Below are 24701 nucleotides of genomic sequence, written 5' to 3'. Positions count from 1 at the left end.
TCCTTTTGTTTGTTCGCATTGTTCCGTGGGCCTAATTTATAAAGGCAGAGTTTTGTTTATCTCGTTTTGGGCCGCCTCCAGGCATATGGAGTTCCTGGGCCAGGGATCGGATAGATCCCAGCCCCAGCTGCGACCTATCCCGCGGTAACTACCGGATCCTTTAACCCACTGCGCGGGGATGGGGATTGAACCTGTGTCCCGGTGCTGCAGACAAGCCGGCGATCTCATTGCACCGCAGCAGGAACTCCTATAAAGTCAGAGTTTCAAGCTCTCCTAAACTTATCCCTTTCTCGATATGGCCTAGCCTTGAGATGGCAAAACCCTTAATATCTTTGGCCTCACTAGCAGGATCTGAGAGAAACCCGTGCGCAAAAATAGCTTTCATTTAAACCGTTTTCAGCTTGTTAAGAGGAAACGTCTTAGTTTCCCCTACAACTGGCCCTTACGAACGTAAGCGTTCGGTTACCAGGGTTACAGACTGCAACTTAAAGTAAGCAGGTCAAGCACAAGGAAGCCCCTTTCCGGCCCGCCCGCTTCTCCGCCCCCAAGCGTTGCGCGCTCAGACCTGGGCTCCCCCTCAACCCCGCCCATCGCTCCTAGCGCTCCGCCCAGGCCACGCCCCCGGCCCGGACGCCCCACCTCTTCAACCCACGCATGCGCAGTTTTATACGGACCCGGAAAAGGAAATCTTGGGACCAAGGTCACACGGCAGAGCGTAAGTAAACTCTTCTAGTTTAAATCTCCGTTTCGCGGTCCGTTTACTCCATCCTCAGGCTCCTGGAGTCCCTGCGGACTTTAAATCCCCCCCACTCCTGCCCCTCCGCCCCAAGTAAGTCCACACGTCACTGTTACAGATCGACTGTCCTTTCCTTTTGGGTTTTAAATTTCTCTTGAGGCCGGTCCTGGAGCTTGGCTTTTCTGCCTTTGGTTCACGTAGATCGCTTTTCGCCACATTTTCCTGCTTGAAACCCTTTGCTTCCTCCGCGGCCCTTCCGCCTCTTCCGCGAGATGAATCCTCGCCCCCAGCCCCTGGAGGGCAGCACGGCCGCCCGGCTCCCGGAGAGGCCGCGTCCTCGCCCTGGTCCTGGGACTCTGGCCCCCGCCCTTTCCTGAGACACCCTCCCTTCCAGGCCCTCTGTCCTCGCGTCTCCTCAGCCCGGTCCTTCTACTCTACAGGCCTCCCCTTCGCAGTCAGCCTTTCTCTTGACTCTGCGTTGGGGGAGATGACCTGTGCAAACTTTGACAACCAGAATTCTTCGGTCCTTAATTCACTTCAGTAGGAAAATGTTCTTTTCCTGTAGGGGGGTATCTTATTCAATGACCATCCCTGTTAATAAGCGGGTGAAGGGTATCTGGAGAAGCAGAAACAGAGCCAGAGAAAAATAGAAAAACTGAGAAGAATGAGGGGGAGTTCCCGTCATGGCTCAGCAGAAGTGAATCTGACTAGTATCCATGAGGACGCAGGTTGCATCCCAGGCCTTTCTCAGTGGGTTGAGGATCCTGTGTTGCTGTGAGCTGTGGTGTAGGTTACACACGTGGCTCAGATCTGGCGTGGCTGTGGCTGTGGGTCAGCAGCTACAGTCCAATTCAACCCCTAGTTTGGGACCCTCCATAATGCCGTTGGTGTGGCCCTAAAAAGACAACAACAACAACAACAGCAAAAAAGAATGAGGAAGAACCTAAAGAAACGTAGAGAATGGCTGAGGATCTTGCAGAGAGACACTAAAGTGAAAGATATTACGCTTTGAAAGTAGAAGATGGGTAAAATAGGGGAGTTCCCGTCGTGGCGCAGTGGTTAACGAATCCGACTAGGAACCATGAGGTTGGGGGTTCGATCCCTGGCCTTGCTCAGTGGGTTAACGATCCGGCGTTGCCATGAGCTGTGGTGTAGGTCGCAGACGCGGCTCGGATTCCGCGTTGCTGTGGCTCTGGCGTAGGCTGGCGGCTACAGCTCCCATTAGACACCTAGCCTGGGAACCTCCCATATGCCGCGGGAGCGGCCCAAGAAATAGCAAAAAGACAAAAAAAAAAAAAAAAAAAAAAAAAGAAGAAGAAGATGGGTAAAATAGACAAATGAATAACAGAGCCAGATTTCCTCGGATTGGAGAGGGGCCCTGGATCGGTGGTAGGAGTGGGGACAATGGTGAGGCCCTTTACACAGTGAGTAGGGGAAAAGGATGAAAGAGGTGGAACCTTGGCCTTTAGAGCCTTGTGCTGGGGTAGAAACAGGATAACCTGAGACACAAAGAACAGAGGAAGAAGGAGCAGGAAGCATAGCCACCTGGGGGGACCAGAGAATGGGGAGGAAGGAAGTTTAACAGGCACAGAAGGGGGACCCCTGGGACAGAGAGGGATCAGAGATGGGGGAAGAAATAGGCAGAAATACATGCAGATTTAGAGCAAGAGATTTAGAGCAATCAGAAAGATTGGGGAGGAGTTCCTGCTGGGGCACAGTGGGTTAAGGATCTAGCTTGTCTCCCTGGCTTTGCTGGTTGGATCCTCAGCCTGGCCCAGTAGGTTAAGGATCTGGCGCAGTGAAGCAGATGTGGCTGGGATTCCCTGGCTAGTATATATTGTTTTTACTCATTATGAAACAAGGTATCACAATAAGGTAAAAACTTCTTAGAGGAGTTCCCTGATAGCCTAGCGGTTAAGGATTCGGCATTGTCACTGCTATGGCTCAGGTTGATACCCAGCCTGAGGACTTCAGTATGCCTTGGCACGCTTGACCCCATCCCCCACAAAAAACAAAACAAAACAAAACACAGATTTGAGGGAAGAAATAGAGAGGAAGGCAGAAACAGCAGGCAAATAGAGGGGAACAAAAAATTGACACAGAGACAGGGAAAGAAACAGGAAGATAAACAGCATGAAATGGAAACACATAATAGTGCATGTAGCGAGGAATCCTGGATCCAGGTGGATGCTGAGTTCTTTAAATATGGATTATTATAATGTTATGTTGATTTGGCCTTTAAAACCTAATACATTTAAAATCTATTGGAGTTCCTGTCGTTGCTCAGTGGTTAACGAATCCAACTAGGAACCATGAGGCTGTGGGTTTGATCCCTGGCCTTGCTCAGTGGGTTAAGGATCCTGCGTTGCTGTGGCTCTGGTGTAGGCCAGCGGCTACAGCTCCGATTCGACCCTGAGCCTGGGAAGCTCCATATGCTGCAGGTGTGGCCCTAGAAAAGGCAAAAAAAAAAGACAAAATAGAAAAAGTATTAGATTTATTAATCAATTAAACTTTTATCAGATTTATTAGGCTTCCCTAGTAGGGGTGTGTGATCTGAAGAAATTGGGAGGCCCTAGACATTATCATACTAAGTGAAGTAAGTCAGACAGAGACAGCTAGATATCATATGATAATCACTTAAATGTAGAATCTAAAAAATGATACAAATGAACTTATTTATAAAATAGAATTAGACCCACAGACATTGAAAACAAACTTATAATTCCCAAAGGGGAAGGGGACAGAGGATAAATTAGGAGTTGTGGATTAACAGATAAACACTTCTATATATAAACAACAAGGACCAACTGTGTAGCACAGGGAACTATATGCAGTATATTTTAATAACCTATAATGGAAAATAATCAGGAATTTCCACTGGCACAATATGATCAGTGGTGTTTCTGCAACACTGGGACACAGGTTCGATCCCCAGCCCAGCACAGTAAGTTAGGGATCTGGTGTTGCAACTCCAGTGAAGGTCAGAACTGCAGTTTGGATCTGATCCCTGCCTAGGAACTCTGTATGCCAAAAAAGATTTAAAAAAGAAAAGAAAATAATATGAGAAGTTTCAGGAGACGTCATTTTGCTGTGCTCCTGAAACTAACACACATTGTAAATCAACTGTACTTAAAGCAAACAAAACAAAACAAAAAATAGGGAGTTCCCATCGTGGCACAGCAGAATGAATCCAACTAGGAAATTCGAGGTTGCAGGATCGATCCCTGGCCTCGCTTAGTGGGTTAAGGACCTGGTGTTGCCGTGAGTTGTGGTGTAGGTCGCGGACATGGCTCGAATTAGATATTGCTGTGCCTGTGGCATAGGCTGGCAGCTGTAGCCTCGTGTGGGAACCTCCATATGCTGCGGGTGCAGCCCTAAAAGGCAGGAAAAAAAAAAAAAGAAGCATACACTTTTTGCACTGAAAAAAAAAGTATGGGAAAACTTGCTTGTTGGTCTCTGTATAGGAGTTTCCTGTCCCTGAACCCCTCCTGGGACCATGGGCAGCAGAGGCCTGTCTCTTCCACATGGTGAACTCTCCCCTGTGTGTGTAGTTGTGGCACAGGAAGGAATTTGTTGATTGTAAACATGCAATAGCATACTTTCTTGCTTTTTTTTTTTTTTTTTCCTTAGGGCAGCACCCACAGCATATGGAAATTCCCAGGCTAGGGGTCCAATCAGAGCTACAGCTGCCAGTCTACACCACAGCCACAGGAATGTGGGATCCAAGCCGCATCTGCAACATACACCACAGCTCACGGCAATGCCGGATCCTTAACCCACTGACCGAAGCCAGGGATCAAACCCACAACCTCACGGTTCCTAGTCGGATTCATTTCGGCTGTGCCATGACGGGAACTGCAACAGCATATTTTCACCTTTCAGGATTAACTTCTAATTACTTATCCTGAGGAAGAAGCCAGGAAGAGGAGGAAGAGGAAAGATAAGGAGTCAGGAATGGCTGTTTCTCAGGTAAAGTCATATTCTCAGCTGGTTCTCAGTCTGTCCTTTTGGAAATGCCCTTCGTTGGACTCGCTAATCTGACACAGAGACAAGGAAAGAAACAGGAAGATAAACAGCATGAAATGGAAATACATAATAGTGCGTGTAGCGAGGGAATCCTGGATCCAGGTGGATGCCGAGTTCTTGTGCCTGACACCTGTGCATTCACACTCATGGGGGTTGTTCCCTTGGGGCCTGTCACCTCCACGTAGACTCCATGTCCCCGTGACCCAGTGACGTGGAGCTTGTGAAGAGGCCCCACTGGGCATCATCCTGGGCAGGGCTTCACACCCGTAGATTGGAGACAGCATCAGCGGGATTGCTTAGGGCCCCAACTGGAGGCACGTCTGCTCCCTGTCAACCAGGATCAAGAAGCTGCACATGGAAGTCAGGTATTTCTTTGCACACACAGTACCTGGCAAAGTCTGGAAGTCACACCAATAACAGGAAATTTGTTCAAATTTTTCCTTTTTTGTTTTTGGTGGGTTTTTTTTGGTTTTTTTTTTTTTTTTTTTTTTGCTTTTTAGGGCTATACATGCAACATGTGAAATTTCCCAGGCTAGGGTTCGAATCAGAGCTATATGTTCAAACTTTTTCTAACACAGTTGAAGCTAGACGAGTCCTTGATTTTTTTTAAAATGATTTTTATTTTTTCCATTATAGCTGGTTTACAGTGTTCTGTCAATTTTCTACTGTACAGCAAAGTGGCCCAGCCACACATACATGTATTTTCATTCTTTTTCTCACAGTAATCCTCCATCATGCTCCATCACAAGTGACTAGATATAGTTCCCAGTGCTGTATAGCAGGATGCGTCCTTGATTTTCATCTTAAGGGTGACAATGGAGTTGAAATTCAGCAAGAATTATTAGTGAGAGAGGGTGTTTTATTCCATCATCAGTTGCAAACTATGAAATCAGTGTACATCTCTGGCACATGAAGAGTCTTAAACCATTTTCATCACCTTCATTCCCCAGACGTTACCTTTTCACTCTGTTTGTTGCCTTCTATGTACACAGCGCTGTCTCTTTTTTTTTTTTTTTTTAATTTTCCCACTGTACAGCAAGGGGGTCAGGTTATCCTTACATGTATACATTACAATTACAGTTTTTCCCCCACCATTTCTTCTGTTGCAACATGAGTATCTAGACATAGTTCTCAATGCTATTCAGCAGGATCTCCTTGTAAATCTATTCTAGGTTGTGTCTGATAAGCCCAAGCTCCCGATCCCTCCCACTCCCTCCCCCTCCCATCAGGCAACCACAAGTCTCTTCTCCAAGTCCATGATTTTCTTTTCTGAGGAGATGTTCATTTGTGCTGGATATTAGATTCCAGTTATAAGTGATATCATATGGTATTTGCCTTTGTCTATCTGGCTCATTTCACTCAGTATGAGATTCTCTAGTTGCAGCCATGTTGCTGCAAATGGCATTATGTCATCCTTTTTTATGGCTAAGTAGTATTCCATTGTGTATATATACCACCTCTTCCGAATCCAATCATCTGTTGATGGACATTTGGATTGTTTCCACGTCCTGGCTATTGTGAATAGTGCTTCAATGAACATGCGGGTGCAAGTGTCTCTTTTAAGTAGAGCTTTGTCCGGATAGATGCCCAAGAGTGGGATTGCAGGGTCATATGGAAGTTCTATGTATAGATTTCTAAGGTATCTCCAAACTGTTTTCCATAGTGGCTGTACCAGTTTACATTCCCACCAGCAGTGCAGGAGGGTTCCCTTTTCTCCACAGCCCCTCCAGCACTTGTTATTTGTGGATTTATTAATGATGGCCATTCTGACTGGTGTGAGGTGATATCTCATGGTAGTTTTGATTTGCATTTCTCTTATAATCAGCGATGTTGAGCATTTTTCATGTGTTTGTTGGCCATCTGTATATCTTCTTTGGAGAAATGTCTATTCAGGTCTTTTGCCCATTTTTCCATTGATTGATTGGTTTTTTTGCTGTTGAGTTGCTGTCTCATTTTGATGCAGGTAAGGTTCCTGCTTTATTTTGCTGGCACAGACCTAGCTTGCCAGCACCGTTTGGTCCTGAGACTGTCGTGTTTCTACTGTTTGGTCTTGGAACTCTTGTCAGTGCATTTTACATATGTGCAAAAGTGGAGTTCCCATCGTGGTGCAGCGGAAACAAACCCGACTAGAAACCATGAGGTTGCGGGTTCGATCCCTGGCCTCACTCAGTGGGTTAAGGATCTGGCGTTGCCGTGAGCTGTGGTGTAGGTCGCAGACACGGCTCAGATCTGGCGTTTTTGTAGCTGTGGTGTAGGCTGGCAGCTGTAGCTCTGATTCAACCCCTAGCCTGGGAACCTCCATATGCCACAGGTGTGGCCCTATAAGGACAAAAGACAGAAGGAAAAAAAAAAGTTGTATTGCAAAACTATTTCCGAGCATTCTGTTATCTTGGATAGCTTTATGTGTCTGTGTTTATGCCAGGCCCACACCATCTTAATTATTTTGTAGCATGTTTTGAAAATATAAAGTGTGGTCTCTATTTTTTTTTTTCTTCTTTTTCAAGAGTATTTTGGCTATTCGGGATCCCTGGAGATTGCCCAGGAATTTTAGCATGATTACTCCTATATCTGGAAATCTGCCATTGGAATTTTGATAAGGACTCCGTTATATCCATAGAGTACTCTGAGTAATTTGGTTGTTGTCAGAACATCAAGTCTTCCAATCCATGAGTACAGGGTGTCTTTTTTTTTTTTTTCTTTTTGTCTTTTAGTTTGTGTCTCTTTAGGTCTTTCTATTTATTTATATATTCTTGTAGGTATTTAACAATGTTTAATAGTTTTCGGTGTATAAGTCTGTCACCTCCTTGGCGAATTTATTCCTAAGTATTCTCACTTTTGCTGCTGTAGCAATAGGATGGTTTTCTAGTTTTCTTTTTTTTTTTTTTTTAATTTTTTTTTGTGTGTGTCTTTTTGCCATTTCTCAGGCTGCTCCCATGGCATATGGAGGTTCCCAGGCTAGGGGTCCAGTCGGAACTGTAGCCACCAGCCTACGCCAGAGCCACAGCAGCTCGGGATCCGAGCCGCATCTGCAACCTACACCACAGCTCACGGCAACGCCGGATCGTTAACCCACTGAGCAAGGCCAGGGATCGAACCCGCAACCTCATGGTTCCTAGTCGGATTCGTTAACCACTACGCCACGACGGGAACTCCCTCTAGTTTTCTTTTGACATTTTCTGTTGTGTGTAGAAATGCATCTGATTGTTGCATGTTGATTTTGTATCCTGCAACATTCCTCAAATTTTTTTGTGGGAGTGGCTGAAGCATGCAGCCACTTAATGTATGATCTCGTTCCCAGACCAGAGATTGGATTGGGCTGCATCGGTCAAAGTGCCGAATCTTAACCACTAGACCACCAGGGAACTCCCTGAAATTATTTTTTGATGTAGCAGTTTATTTATGAACCTTTACAGTTTTTAACATATAAAATGCCATCTATGAAAAAAAGACAGTTTTACTTTTTTTCAACTTGGGTAACTTTTTTTTTTTTTTTTTTTGTATTTTCTAGAGCCGCATCTGAAGCATATGGAGGTTCCCAGGCTAGGGGTCTAATTGGAGCTGTAGCCGCCGGCCTAAGCCACAGCTCACGGCAACGCCGGACCCTTCACCCACTGAGCAAGGCCAGGGATTGAACCCACCACCTCATGGTTCCTAGTTGGATTTGTTAACCACTGAGCCACAACGGGAACTCCTCAACTTGGGTAACTTTTATTTCTTGTCTGATTTCTCTGGCAAGGATATTCTATACTTTGATTTTAACTGGCGTGTAAGACCAGTGTAACAATATTTATGCAAACACATTAAAGGAAGAATAGAATACATATTTTATGGCCATACCTGCAGCATATGGAAGTTCCCATACCAGGGCAGATCGGAGCGGTCCTTTACCCACTGTGCACCAGGACTGGGAGTGAACTGGTGGCTCCTTGGGCAGCCTCAGCTGCTGCGGTTGGATTCTTTTTTTTTTTTTTTTTTGTCTTTTTGCCTTTTCTAGGGCCGCTCCCGTGGCATATGGAGATTCCCAGGCTAGGGGTCTAATCCGAGCTGTAGCCATTAGCCTACACCACAGCCGAAGCAATGAGGGATCTGAGCCTCGTCTGCAACCTACACCACAGCTCATGTCAACGCCGGATCCTTAACCCACTGAGCAAGGCTGGGGATCGAACCTGCAACCTCATGGTTCCTACTCGGATTCGTTAACCACTGAGCCATGACAGGAACTCCTGCAGTTGGATTTTTAATCCACTGTGCTGCGGTGGGAATTCCTGTACTTGGTTGAATAGAGAAGGCGTGTTTATCTTTGCCTTCCTCCTGATCTGAGAATGAAAGCTTTCTCGTTTGTTGAGTGTTTATATCTTGAAAGGTTGTTGAATTTTGTGAAGTGCTTTTTTCTGCATTAGTTGAGATGAGCATGTGTTTTTCTCCTTTATTCTGTTCATTAATTGATGTTTGTTTGCTGAGTCAGTTGTTGCCTTATAGTAATAAAATGTGCATAAAATAAAATCATTTTAATGTGCTGTTGAATTTGCTTTGGTACTTTTTTTTTTTTTTAGGGCTGCACCCACAGCATATGGATGTTCCCAGGCTAAGGGTCGAATGGGAGCTACAGCTGCTGGCCTACACCACAGCCACGGCAACACAAGATCCGAGCCGTGTCTTCAGCCTACCCCACAGCTCATGGCAATGCCAGATCCTTGACCCACTGAGCAAGGCCCGTGATCGAACCTGCAAGCTCATGGTTCTAAGTCAGATTTGTTTCCACTGCACCATGACGGGAACTCCGCTTCAGTACTATTTTGTTGAAAATTTTTGCTTCTGTAGTCATCAGAGATACTGGTTAGTACTTTTCCTTCTTGTGTCTTTCTCTGGGGTTGTTATCAGAATCATGATGCAGGCTCCATGGAAGGAATTTGCTGCTATCTCTTTTGTGACTCTTGGGAAGACATTTATCAGGGTTAGAGGTAATTCTTCTGTAAATGTTTGGTAGAATTCTCCAGTGAAGCTATCTGTTCTTTGCTTTTTCTTTGTTCGAGTTTTCTATTTACCACTTGAACCTCTCTAGTTATAAATCTGTTCAAATTATTATTACTTAAAGATTTAGACAGGAGTTCCTAATCTTGTGACTCGGTGATTGGGAACCCAGCTAGGATCCATGAGGATGGGGATTCAATCCCTGGTCTTGCTCAGTGGGTTAATGCTCCAGCATTGCCGTGAGCTGTGGTGTAGATTGCAGACGCAGCTAGGATCTGGTGTTGGTGTGGCTGTGGCATTGGTCAGCAGCTGCAGCTCCAATTCAACCCTTAGCCTGGGAACTTCCATATGCCATGAGTGTGGCCAAAAAAAAAAAAAAAAAAGTAGAGCTTTTTTGAGAGTTCCCATTGTGGTTCAGTGGGTTAAGAGCTCAACTAGTATTATCCACGAGGATGCAGGTTCAATCCCTGGCCTCTCTCAGTGGGATAAGGATCTGGCCTTGTCACAAGCTTTGGCGTAGCTCAAACATGTGGCTCAGATCCAGTGTTGCCATGGCAGTGGTTGTGGCAGCATCTCTGGATCCTTAAGCCACTGTGCTGGGCCGGGGATCAAACCCGAGATTCAGCAGTGACAATGCCCAGTCCTTAACCACTAGGCCACCAGGGAACTGCATCCATGTTCCTTTTTTTTTTTTTTTTTTTTTTTTTTTTTTCTTTTTAGGGCCACACCCACAGCAGATGGAAGTTCTCAGGCTCAGGGTAAAATTGTAGCTATAGCTGCCAGCCTACACCACAGCCATAGTAACGCCAGATCTGAGCTGCATCTGCGACCTACACCACAGCTCATGGCACCCCTGGATCCTTAACCCACTGATCAAGGCCAGGGAGCAAACCCACATCCTCCGAGATGCTAGTCGGATTCCTCTCCGCTGCACCACAACAGGAACTCCTCCATGTTCATTTTTTTCATGATCTTCAATTCGCCAAGAAGCTTCTTTCTTTATTGTTGTTATAATATTTTCTTAATATGTTGCATTAATATGTAATAATACTAAGCTAATTTTGTGTGGATGTTTTGTTAGTGGGTTATACAGGTAAGCTGTTTTGCATTTGTTAATTTCTATGAAATTTTTAGATTCAATTGTACTTGTATTTTTGACAGATATTCTATAGAGATAGTAAAGTATTCTATTCTTCTTTTTATGTTTGTACCATTTTCCTTTGACTAAGCAACTGTAGAATAAGGTTGACAACGTAAATTAAGTGCAGTTAATCTTTTTGCACTGTCCAAAGGTGCCGAAATGCATGTGGAGAAAAACGATAATGAAAAAATGATCATTTTTATTCAAAAATATGTCAAGAGGCAACCCATATCTCTTTAGATATTTGTGTGTTGGTATGTGTGGATGAGTTCCTGGATGAGTCTGTGGTTTTGAATAAGACGTCATAATTTCATTACTATGTGTTACATCTTTTTATAGTTGAAATTATGTCTGACAAATATTCCCTGACTTCAAATTTTATCTACACTATTGTGGTTTTTTTGGGGGGGTGTTATTTTTTTTTTTTATCTTTTTGGGACCCCCCACCACCACCACTAGCATATGGACGTTCCCAGGCTAGGGGTCTAATTGGAGCAACAACTGCTGGTGTACACGGGATACTTAACCCACTGAGCGAGGCCAGGGATCGAACCCGAATCCTCATGGATACTAGTTCTGTTCATTTCCACTGCACCACAACAGGAAGGCCGTGGTGTTGTGTAAATAGTAGAAATAGTAGTAAGATTACTAACTTGTTACATCCGTCTGTGTGGACCCACATCTGTAATGGCCTTTTATGCCCTTCCATGTTTTTCACCTTGAACTTTTTTCAGATTTTCTCAATGAACCCTCTGTCAATAGAGTTTTTTTTTATTTGCCGCTCCCACAGCATGCAGAAGTTTCCAGGCCAGGAACAGAAACTCTGCCTCAGCAGCGACAACGCAGGATCCTTAACTTTTGGGCCACCAGGAGACTCCTTAATGTACTTTTTTTTTTTTTTTTAGGTACACACCTGCACCAGATGGAAGATCCCAGGGTAGGGATTGAATTGGAGCTGCAGCTGCCTGCCTGCACCACAGCAACGCGGAATCCAAACCACATCTGCAACTTATGCTGCAGCTTGTGGCTGCAACGGATCCTTTAACCCACTAAGCGAGACCAAGGGCTGAATCTGTATTGTCATGGGTACTAGTCAGGTTCTTAACCTGCTAAGCCAAGTGGGAACTTCCCCAATGTACTTCTAATGCTCTTTCTGTCAATGAATTGTATGATTCTTTAGCTTTAATTCCAGAGCCCAACGCTCTGAAGTATGGTGCTTGCTGTGTCATCTCTTAGTTTCTTTCTTTCTTTCTTTTTTTTTTTTAGGGCCACACCCTCGGCATATGGAGTTCCCAGGCTAGGGTCAAATCAGAGCTAAGCTGCTGGCCTACGCCACAGCCACAGCAACATAGCATCCGAGCAGTGTCTACAACCTACACCGCAGCTCATGGCAACACCGGATCCTTAACCCACTGGGCGAGGCCAGGGATCAAACCCGCAACCTTGAGGTTCCTAGTCGGTTTTGTTTCCGTGAACCATGATGGAAGGTCCTCATCTCTTAGGTTCTTGACCTGAGTCAAGTCAAGTGTCTCCAAGTGTTTCTGACACAGTAGTCTTCTCTGTAAGACGGGTACAGATCATTCTCTAATGACCTGTGATATTTTTTTTCTGTCTTTTCTTAGGGCCACACCCTTGGCTCATGGAGGTTCCCAAGCCAGGAGTCAAATCAGAGCCACAGCTGCCGGCCTACACCACAGCCACAGCAACACCAGATCCTAGCCAAGTCTGCAACCTACACCACAGCTCACAACAATGCCAGATCCTTAACCCACTGAACGAGGCCAGGGATCAAACCTGCATCCTCATAGATACTAATCAGATTCTTTTCTGCTGAGCCACGACGGGAACTCCTGACCTGTGATATTGATGATAAGTTCATATATATAAAGAATTGTGGCGCAGCAGTTAACGAATCCTACTAGGAACCATGAGGTTTCGGGTTCGATCCCTGGCCTCGATCACTGGGTTAAGGATCTGGCGTTGCCGTGAGCTGTGGTGTACGTTGCAGGCATGGCTCGGATCTGGTGTTGTTGTAGCTCTGGCATAGGCCAGCAGCTGTAGCTCTAATTGGGCCCCTAGCCTGGGAACTTCCATATGCCAAGGGTGTCGCCCTAGAAAAGACAAAAAGACGGAAAAAAAAAATTTATTTAGAGGAGTTCCCTGGTAGCCTAGTGGTTAAGGATCTGGCACTGGCACTGCTGGCTTGGGTCACTGCTGTGGTGCCAGTTTGATCTCTGGCCTGGGAACGTCCGCATTGCATAGGCTTGGCCAAAAAAAATAAAGAAAAAAAGAGGAATTTAATTAGAATGATATTTGGCATCGAGGACTGGTTTCAATACATTTAGTCATAGCTTTGACCATCGTCATAACAGATTTTGACCTTTCATCTAGACATTGAATGTCACTTAGCCTGTAGAACATAATACCTAACACTTCTGCACAGGCCACTTGTTCTTGAATTGTATTTCTTTTTTTCGTCTTTTTGCCTTTTTGCCTTTTCTAGGGCCACTCCTGCGGCATATGGAGGCTCCCAGGCTAGAGGTCGAATTGGAGCTGTAGCCGCCGGCCTACACCAGAGCCACAGCAATGCAGGATCCAAGCCGTGTCTGCAACCTACACCACAGCTCATGGCAACGCCGGATCCTTCACCCACTGAGCAAGGGCAGGGATTGAACCCGCAACCTCATGGTTCCTGTCGGATTTGTTAACCACTGTGCCACGACAGGAACTCCTTGAATCTTATTTCTATGTTTTTCATGTGTTATCTACAACAATGAAAAATCCACATTGAATGGAGGATATTATAATCTCTATGAAAAAGCTTAAGAAATTAAAATTTAGACACATCTTTGCTCCGAATACTTTAACGTGGATTTGTCAGAATACATCCTTGAACCGGCTCCACCCTTGCCCCTCTCTCCTCTTCTCATTTTATCTGAAGATAAGGACTCTCCTCACAGCCCCCTGGTGAAATATGTTTTCATTTCAGGAACAGTTGACCTTCCAGGATGTGGCCATAGAATTCTCGGAGGAGGAGTGGGCCTGCCTGGACCCTGCTCAGAGGGCCTTTTACGTGGACGTGATGCTGGAGACCTACAGGAACCTGCTCTCTTTGGGTGAGGACGCGTCCCCTCCAGAAGTCGGCATCCGCCCTTGAGTATCGTTGCATTTTGCCTGTGTGCCTCTTGGGAGCCCCGGCCTTGCTTGGCTGAGCTCAAAGCCCTGTGGACTCAGACGAGTAAACTCCATGACGTGGCCTCAGGAGTTTCAACCTGGTTTTTCTTCAAGCGATCTCTCCATTTCTCGATAACCTCAGGATTGTTCCAGAGCTTAAGGTTTTGGATGTTTTTTGTTTTTTGTTTCATCCGTGGCCTGTGGGAGTTCCAGGGCCAGATGTCACACTCCCACCACAGCAGTGATCTGAGCCACAATAGGGACAAGGCTGGATCCTTAACCTCTTGAGCCACCAGGGAACTGTTCCCTATACCTTTCTTTTCTTTTCTTTTCTTTTTTTTTTGCTTTTTAGGGCCACACCCACAGCACGTGGAGGTTCCTAGGCTAGGGGTCTAATCGGAGCTGCAGCCACCCGCCTACACCACAGCCACAGCAATGCCAGATCTTTAACCCATGGAGCGAGGCCAGGGATCGAACCTGCAACCTCGTGGTCCCTAGTTGGATTCGCTTCCACTGCGCCACAACAGGAACTCCTCTGCCTTTCTTGTTTCATCCCCATTTGTGTTCTTGTAAGGCCTCTTCAGAAGATGGGAAAACACTGGCTGTTTCTTGATTCCATCTGGCCCCTCAGAGCCTGCATGGAGCTGTCTCAAGCCCTTTTTACCTGTTCTGATCTGGCCACATGCTTTAGGGAGGTACCTTGGATCTTGTGTTACCTTTACACTGGAAAACTATAAAGGGAGTGGAGAGAGAGAGCTTCCTTTTTATTTTATTTTATTATTATTTTTTTTAAGTATTTTTGTCTTTTTAGATCTGCACCCACAGCATATGGAGGTTCCCAGGCTAGGGGTCGAATCAGAGCTGTAGCTGCCAGCCTACACCACAGCCACAACGCCAGATCCCACCTACATCTGTGACCTATACTGCAGCTCACAGCAGCTCCAGATATTGATCCCACGGAGCGAGTCCAGGGCCTGAACCAGAATCCACATGGATACCAGTTGGATTCATAACCTGCAGGGCCATGATGGGAGCTCCAGGAACTTACTTTTAAAATACTTTTTTTTTTGGTCTTTTTAGGGCTGCGCCCATGGCATATGGAGGTTTCCAAACTAGGGGTCAGATGGAAGCTGTAGCTGCCGGCCTGCACCACAGCCATAGCAATGCAGGATCTGAGCCACGTCTGCGAACTGCATCACAGCTCATGGCAACACCAGATCCTTAACCCATTGATCAAGGCCGGGGATCAAACCAGTGGCCTCATGGATACTAGTCGGGTTTGTTAACTGCTGAGCCACAACAGGAGTTCCTAAAATACACACTCTTAGGGAACTGTATCCAATCTCTTGGGATAGACCATGATGGAAAATAATATATTACAAAAAAAAGGGAGTTCTCGTCGTGGCGCAGTGGTTAACGAATCCGACTAGGAACCATGAGGTTGCGGGTTCGGTCCCTGCCCTTGCTCAGTGGGTTAACGATCCGGCGTTGCCGTGAGCTGTAGTGTAGGTTGCAGACGCGGCTCGGATCCTGCGTTGCTGTGGCTCTGGCGTAGGCCGGCGGCTACAGCTCCAATTCGACCTCTAGCCTGGGAACCTCCATATGCCACGGAAGCAGTCCAAGAAATAGCAAACAAAAAAAAAAAAGGAGGAGTTCCTACTGTGGCATAGTGGCTTAAGAATCTGAGTGTGGAGTTCCCGTCGTGGCTCAGTGGTTAATGAATCCGACTAGGAACCATGAGGTTGCGGGTTCGATCCCCAGCCTTGCTCAGTGGGTTAAGGATCCGGGATTGCCATGAGCTGTGGTGTAGGTCGCAGACGCGGCTCGGATCCCGAGTTGTTATGGCTCTGGTGTAGGCCAGCGGCTACAGCTCTGATTAGACCCCTAGCCTGGGAACCTCCATATGCTGCGGGGAGCAGCCCCAGAAGAGGCAAAAACACACACACACACAAAAAAAAAAGAATCTGAGTGTGGAGTGTGGAGGCTCAGGTCATAGCTGTGGCTTGGATTTAATCCCTGCCCAGGAATTTCTGTATGTTGTGAATGTGTCCACTTAAAAAAAAAAAAAAAAGAATGTATGTATATCACTGAGTCATTTTGCCGTATAGCAGAAATTGGTACATTGTATTTGATATATCAAAATTGGTAAATCAACTGTATTTTAATAAAAGATTTTTTAAATTGAAAAAAAGGATACCTATTCCTGGGAAGTTCCCTGGTGGCTCAGCAGGTTAAGGATCCAGTGTTGTCACTGCTGCGGCTCAGGTTGCAACTACGGCTCAGGATTGATCCCTGGCCTGAGAACTTCTGCGTGCCCCGGGTGCAGCCAAATAAGCAAATATAATGAAACACATATTCCTGGGGTCTGAAGTGTTATCTTTGTTTTAGTAATCCATGTGTAGTGGACAGCAATGGCTGGACTCTTCGGGAGTGGGTTTACTGAGTAACAGAAAATACTGGATGGAGAACACTTTCCCGCTTTTGTTGGTTTTTGTTTGTTTGTTTTTGTCTCTCTCTTTTTTTTTTTTTTGCCGTTCCTAGGGCCGCTTCCCGAGGCATATGGAGGTTTCCAGGCTAGGGGTCGAATCGGAGCTATAGCTGCCAGCCTCGTCCACAGCCACAGCAACATGGGATCTGAGCTGCGTCTGCAGCTCACAGCAATGCCAGATCCTTTACCCACTGAGCAAGGGCAAGGATTGAACCCACAACCTCATGGTTACTAGTCAGATTTGTTTCTGCTGCACCACAAAAGGAACTCCTAGAAATATATTTTTTGAAAAATTGCGTTATCAATTTTTTTTTTTTTTTTTGCCACCCTCAAGGCATGTGGAAATTCCTATACCAGGGATCAAACCTGTATCACAGGAGTTCCTGTCGTGGCACAATGGTTAACGAATCTGACTAGGAACCATGAGGTTGCAGGTTCGATCCCTGGTCTTTCTCAGTGTGTGAAGGATCCGGCATTGCCATGAACTGTGATGTAGGGTTCTAGACGTGGCTTGGATCCCTCATTGCTGTGGCTGTGGTGTAGGCCATGGCTACAGCTCTGATTAGACCCCTAGCCGGGGAACCTCCATATGCCGCGGGAGCGGACCTAGAAAAGGCAAAAAGACAAAAAAAAACAAAAAACAAAAAACCTGCGTCACAGCAGCAACCTGAGCCACTAGGATGATAATGCTGGATTTTTTTTTTTTTTTTTTTTTTTTTTTTTTTTTTGCTTTTTGGGGCCCAACTTGCAGCATATGGAAGTTCCCAGGCGAGGGGTCAAATCACAACTGCAGCTGCTGGCCGACACCACAGCCATAGCAACACAGGATCTGAACCACATCTTCGACCTAAACCACAGCTCACAGCAACGCCAGATCTTTAACCCACTGAGAGAAGCCAGGGATTGAACCCTCATGGTTACTAGTTGGGTTCATTACTCCTGCGTTAGCCATTCTTCATTTTCTACATGCTATGTCTTGTGATCTTAAATTGCCATTTTCTTAGATTTTTCATTAGATAGGCCTGTTTGGGATTATGTCTGTGTTCTTTAGCATTTATTTATATACCACAGAATGCAGGAGATATGTATAGAATCATATTTGTTGCCTCCCTGCTTATGAGACAGCAGTATGTTTATATTTAATTGGCAGGTACCTGAGGTCATAATAGAAAAATACTTTGAGACCTAACATACGTTTGCTTAGTGTGATTATTTTTGTTAGAAGGTGTTACAGCTGGGCTACCCAAATACTGATTTGAATTATATACATTCCCTGTTTCTTTTTTTTCTTTGGCAACAGATCTTTAACCCACTGCCCCACAAAGAGAACTACAGAACAACTCTTTCTTTACTAAAGAGTCCTCTTCCAGGAGTTCCTGTTGTGGCTCAGCGGGTTAAGAACCCAGAACAGTATCCATGAGGACTTGGCTTCATCCCTGGCCTCACTTGGTGGGTGAAGGATCCAGTGTTGCCACAAAGTGCCGTGTAGGTCACAGACGAGGCTCAGATCCCATGTTACAGTGTCTGTGGTGTAGTCAGGCAGCTATGGCTCCGATTCAACCCCTAGCCTGGGAACTTCCATATGCTGCGGGTGCGGCCCTAAAAAGTACGAAAAAAAAAAAAAAGAGAGAGAGAGTCCTGTTCCTTTAGTGTTCCTAAACATTTTTAGTTCACGATTGGGAAGTTTTACAACTTGTTGGGCATTACGCTTCATTTCTTTTTTATTTTTTTTAATTTTTTTTATTTTATTTTCCCACTGTACAGCAAGGGGATCAAGTTACTCTTACATGTATACCTTTTTTTTCCCCCCACCCTTTGTTCTGTTGCAACATGAGTATCTAGACATAGTTCTCAATGCTGCTCAGCAGGATCTCCTTGTAAATCTATTCTAAGTTGTGTCTGATAAGCCCAAGCTCCCGATCCCTCATACTCCCTCCCTCTCCCATCAGGCAGCCACAAGTCTCTTCTCCAAGTCCATGATTTTCTTTTCTGTGGAGATGTTCATTTGTGCTGGATATTAGATTCCAGTTATAAGTGATATCATATGGTATTTGTCTTTGTCTTTCTGGCTCATTTCACTCAGTATGAGATTCTCTAGTTCCATCCATGTTGCTGCAAATGGCATTATGTCATTCTTTTTTATGGCTGAGTAGTATTCCATTGTGTCTATATACCACATCTTCTGAATCCAATCATCTGTTGATGGACATTTGGGTTGTTTCCATGTCCTGGCTCTTGTGAATAGTGCTGCAATGAACACCTGGGTGCACGTATCTCTTTTAAGTAGAGTTTTGTCCGGATATATGCCCAAGAGTGGGATTGCAAAGTCATATGGAAGTTCTATGTATAGATTTCTAAGGTATCTCCAAACTGTTCTCCATAGTGGCTGTACCAGTTTACATTCCCACCAGCAGTGCAGGAGGGTTCCCTTTTCTCCACACCCCCTCCAGCACTTGTTATTTGTGGACTTATGAATGATGGCCATTCTGACTGGTGTGAGGTGGTATCTCATGGTAGTTTTGATTTGCATTTCTCTTATAATCAGCGATGTTGAGCGTTTTTTCATGTGTTTGCTGGCCATCTGTATATCTTCCTTGGAGAACAGTCTATTCAGGTCTTCTGCCCATTTTTCCATTGGTTGATTGGCTTTTTTGCTGTGGAGTTGTCTAAGTTGCTTATATATTCTAGAGATTAAGCCCTTGTCCGTTGCATCATTTGAAACTATTTTCTCCCATTCTGTAAGTTGTCTTTTTGTTTACTTTTGGGAACGCTTCATTTCTTTTTGTCTTTTGTCTTTATAGGGCTGTACCCATGGCATATGGAGGTTCCCAGGCTAGGGGTCTAATTGGAGCTGTTGCTGCCAGTCTACACCACAGCCACAGCAATGTCAGATCCAAGCCGAGTCTGCAACCTACACCACAGCTCCCGGCAACACGGATCCTTAACCCACTGAGCGAGACCAGGGATCGAACCCGCAACCTCATGGTTCCTAGTCAGATTCATTTCCGCTGCACCATGATGGGAACTCTGGGCATAACTCTGTATTACTGGTGTCATAGAGTGTATTCCACATTAAATTTCTGTGAATGAATTATAATGAACAGGACATCTTGTGATTCTTTGTTTCTTGTAGATACCTCTCATATCCATGGGATGGGGAAATTACAGCCAACAGTAAACAATGACAGAGGAGATGTATTCCAAACAGGGACGTTGGAAAGTCAGGAAAGCCATCACATGAAACACTTTTACGTCCCAGAAATACAGGAAGATATGTATGACTTTGGGTGCCAGTGGCAGGATGGTGAAAGAAATTATGAAGTGATGCCTGGAGCCCAGAAGGAAAATGTAACTGACACAAGAGAGAGACAAGGCAATTGGAATGCAGTAAAGAAGCCTCTTGGAAACGGGCTGGCCTTAAGCTTTCAGGATGAACTGCGTATATTGAAGAAGGATATTTACACATGCAAAGAGTGTGGCAAATCCTTTAACCACGGCTCATCCCTCCGTAGACACCAGATAATCCATACAGGCGAGAAGTCCTACGAGTGTGGTGTGTGTGGCAGTGTTTTCCGCCGGAAATCCCACCTGGCAAGTCATTGGACAGTTCACACCCGTGAGAAAACCTACAAGTGTCATGAATGTGGCAAAGCCTTCAATCATGGCTCTTCCCTCCGTAGGCATCAGCTCATCCACACAGGCGAGACATTATATAAATGCGACGTATGCGGCAAAGTATGCAGTCAGCACGCCTCCCTTAGACGTCATCAGCGAGTTCACACCGGAGAGAGACCCTACCAGTGTCCCGAGTGCGGCAAAACCTTTAACCGTGGCTCCCACCTCGCCACCCATCAGCTCGTCCACACGGGAGTGAAGTTATGTAAATGCGACGTGTGCGGCAAAGTCTTCAGTCAGAATTCATGCCTTAGAATTCACCGCAGAATCCATAATGGAGAGAAACCTTACAAATGTCACGAATGTGGTAAGGCCTTTCGGCAAAATTCTCACCTTGGACGACATCAGAGAATTCACACCGGGGAGAAGCCCTACAGATGTAGTGAATGCGGCAAAGTCTTCAGTCAGCATTCCAATCTTGCAGGTCATCAGAGAATTCACACTGGAGAGAAGCCTTACACCTGTCAAGTATGTGGCAAGGTCTTCAGCCAAAATTCCAACCTTGCCAGTCACCAGAGAATTCATACCGGAGAGAAGCCCTACCAATGCAATGAGTGCGGCAGGTCCTTTAACCAAAAGGCATACCTCGCAAAGCATCAGAGGGTTCACGATGACGAGAAGTCTCACACGTGTCATGTGTGTGGCAGGGTCTTCAGTCGCAATTCCAACCTTGTCAGTCATCAGAGAATTCATACCGGAGAGAAGCCCTACCAATGCAATGAGTGTGGCAGGTTCTTTTCTCAAAAGCCAAACCTTGGAAAGCATCGGAGAGTTCATACTGGACAGAAGCCCTTCAAATATAATGAGTGTGGGAAGGTCTTTAGTCAACATTCCCTTTTTGCAGTTCATCAGAGACTACATATTGCGGATAAACCTTTCAGCCGTAGTGATGTCGAGAGGCCTTTACTCAGATCCCAACCCTCCCGAAACAGGTGATTTCTACACGGGAAAAGCCGTAGAGGAGTTCCTGCTGGGGTGCAGCAGGTTAAGGATCTGGCGTTGTCTCTGTGGTGGCGCTGGTTCGATCCCCGGTCCAGTGCAGTAGGTTAAGGATTGCGTGTTGGCACAGCCTTGGCAGAGGTCACAGCTGCAGCTCAGATTCTGTCCCTGACCCCAGAACTTCCATCTGCCGGGGGTTGGCGCCAAAAAACAAAAACTGAGAGAGAGATCATATAAATGTGATATATATGGGGAGGTCTTTTTTTCAAAATTTATGCTTTACATGTAGTCAGAGAACTGATAGTGGGGAGTGGCTAACCAAATATTAGGAGTGTGGCGAAGCTTTTGTGCATGCAAGCCTCACTTTCAATCAGATAATCCATACTGGAGAGAAACCTAATGTGTGTAATGAGTGCCTCAGAGTCTCCATTTGAAATCCATACCATAAGATCCACCAAAGACCTCATATGCAGAGAAATCTTTCAAATATGATGAGTCTGCCAAATCCATTAATGTCTGTCAGGCCTGGAGTTCCCATCGTGGCACAGTGGAAACGCATCTGACTGGGAACCATGAGGTTGCGGGTTCGATTCCTGGCCTCGCTCAGTGGGTTAAGGATCCGGCGTTGCCATGAGCTGTGGTGTAGGCCAGCAGCTACAGCTCCCATTAGACCCCTAGCCTGGGAACCTCCCTATGCTGCAGGTGCGGCCATAAAAAAAGACAAAAAGACCAAAAAAAGAAAAAAAAAAGTCTGTCAAGCCTAATTTACCATCGGGTAATCCATACTGGTGAGAAACTAGAAATGTAGTGAGGTGACAAGGCTCTTAGCAGGTGTCTACATCTTAGTCTTCATTAAAAATTCATTCTGGAAAGTTCCCTTGTAGCACAGCGGGTTAAAGATCTGGTGGTGTCACTGCTGTGGCTCAGGGCACTGCTGTGATGTGGGTTTGGTCCCTGGCCCAGGAACTCCCCCATGCCGGAGGTGCTGCCAAAGGAAAAAAAAAAAAAAATGCCCAAAGATCTCATTCTGGAGATGCCCTCACAATGCCACAAATGTGAAATTATAATAATCCTGCGTCTCAGGTAAGACAGTTGTTTGAGAGTGACAGAGCTCGTGGAGCACAGCCATTGCAGGAAGTATGAGGTTTATCATTCTGAGCCAACAGGAAGTGCAGAGGGTGCCATGCGGGGCATGCTGCATCCCCTTGCCCTGTCTGCCTCCACAAACGCTTAGTCTCCCGTGGGTTAAGGGTCCACTCTTGTCACTGCTAGGACTCTGTTCTCGGCTCTGGCGTTGGTTCCATCCCTGGCCCAGGGACTTCCACATTCTGCAGGTGTGGCAAAAAAAAAAAAAAAAAAAAAAAAAAAGGTGAAATATTTATCCACAACAGACATCTTATGAAAGATGGTTGATAGAAGCATTTTTAAATTTATTCTTTATTTCATTTTTGTTAGAAGCATTTTTTTAAAGTAATAGCCAAAATGTGGGAAGAACGTAAAGCTCTGTCAGTGATGAGCGTATGAACAAAGTGGATGCTACTCAGCAGAAATAAAAAGTTACGGGGCACTGATAAAATGGATGGCATGGCCATATCTTTTTTCTTTTTTTCTTTTTCTTTTTTTTTTTTTTTTTTTTTTTTTTTTGGCTAAGCCCACAACATGCAGAAGTTGGAGACCCAGGGATTGAACCCATGCCACACAGCAGTGACAACATTGGATCCTTAACCTGCTGAGGCCCTAGGGAACTCCTGCAGAATAGCCATATCCGTAGAGATGGAAAGTAGCTAAATGTTTGCTTGTAGTTGGGGGTAGACTACTAATGGGTATAGGGTTTTTTTTCAGGGGTAGGGATGTGTGATGAAAATGTGGTATTTGGACAATGTTGTAAACATACTAAATCCGTCTGTATAGTACACTTGAAAACAGTATTTTATTGTATGCAAAGAATACAATAAAAGAAGTATCAGCTAATATCTCCATTTTTTTTTTTTTTTCTTTTTTGGGCTGTACCTGTGGCAGATGTGGACGTTCGTGGGCTAGGGGTTGAATCAGAGCTGCAGCTGCCAGCCTGCACCGCAGCCATAGCAAAGCAGGATCCAAGCCACATCTTCGACCTATGTGGCAGCTTGCAGCAATGGCAGATCCTTAACCCACTGAGCGAGGCCAGGGATCAAACGTGTATCCTCCTGGATACAACTTGGGATCTTAACCTGCGGAGCCACAGCAGGAACTCCCAGCTAATTATCTTCATATTGAATTCAGAAGATCATTCTCATCTACTAGCTCTGGCCTACAAGCTGTCTGAGAGGTGACTTCCAGTGTCCATTGTATGGATGGAAGGAAGAAACTGATGGAATAATGGCAAGAAAGGGGGAACTGGAGAAAGAGATTTTTTTTCCTTTTTTTTTTTTTCCTTTTTAGGTCCACACCCACAGCATATTGAGGTTCCCAGGCTAAGGGTTGAATCTGAACTGCAGCAGCCTGCACCATAGCCACAGCAACACCAGACCTGAGTCCATTTGCACCCTACACCTCAGCTAACAGCAATGATGGATCTTTAACCCACTGAGCAGGGCCACAGATCGAACCCACATCCTCATGGATACTAGTTGGGTTCATTACTGCTGAGCCACAATGGGAAATCCTGGAGAGAGATTTTTTTTTTTTTTTTTTAATTTTGTTGTTGTTGTTGCTGTTGTTGTTGCTATTTCTTGGGCCGCTCCTGCGGCATATGGAGGTTCCCAGGCTAGGGGTCCAATCGGAGCTGTAGCCACCGGCCTACGCCAGAGCCACAGCAACGCAGGATCCGAGCCGCGTCTGCAACCTACACCACAGCTCACGGCAACGCCGGATCGTTAACCCACTGAGCAAGGGCAGGGACCGAACCCGCAACCTCATGGTTCCTAGTCGGATTCGTTAACCACTGCGCCACGACAGGAACTCCTGGAGAGAGATTTTAAAGTAAAATCCGGAGTTCCCGTTGTGGCGTAGTGGTTAACGAATCCGACTAGGAACCATGAGGTTTTGGGTTCAATCCCTGGCCTTACCCAATGGGTTGGGGATCTGGTGTTGCCATGAGCCTGTGGTGTAAGTCGAAGATGCAGCTAGGATCTGGCATTGCTGTGGCTCTGGCATAGGCCCGTGGCAACAGCTCCGATTCGACCCCTAGCCTGGGAACCTCCATATGCCGTGGGAAGCAGGCCTAGAAAGGGCAAAAAGATAAAAAATTTAAAAAATAAAGTAAAATCCACGTATCAGGAGTTCCTCTTGTGGTTCAGTGGTAATGAACCCAACTAGCATCTATGAGGTCTTGGGTTTGATTCCTGTCCCTGCTCAATGGGTTAAGGATCCAGCATTGCTGTGAGCTGTGGTTCAGGTCACAGCCAAGGCTTAGATCCCGATTGCCTGTGGCTGGTGGTGTAAGCGGCAGCTGCAGCTCCATTTGACCCCTAGTCTGGGAACCTCCACATGCAGTGGGTGCTGCCCTAAAAAAAAAAAAAAAAAAAATCCATGTATGGTGTTTCCAAAATCGCAGGGAGGCACTTGCACAT

The 24701-nt window shown here is 45.7% G+C and overlaps 1 long non-coding RNA gene across 1 annotated transcript in view; it reads left to right on the top strand.

Annotated features, from left to right (window-relative positions):
- Window positions 648–24701, top strand: part of LOC106508676 — a 53213-nt gene continuing 29159 nt past the window's right edge. The window contains exons 1-4 of the long non-coding RNA XR_002345352.1: window positions 648–715; window positions 11780–11811; window positions 13864–13990; window positions 19670–21002. This is a non-coding gene — a long non-coding RNA (zinc finger protein 665). The remainder of the gene's footprint in view (window positions 716–11779; window positions 11812–13863; window positions 13991–19669; window positions 21003–24701) is intronic.

This window comes from Sus scrofa, chromosome 6, assembly GCF_000003025.6.
Source record: "Sus scrofa isolate TJ Tabasco breed Duroc chromosome 6, Sscrofa11.1, whole genome shotgun sequence".
NCBI lineage: Eukaryota > Metazoa > Chordata > Mammalia > Artiodactyla > Suidae > Sus > Sus scrofa.
This window is presented reverse-complemented; position numbering and strand designations above follow the sequence as displayed.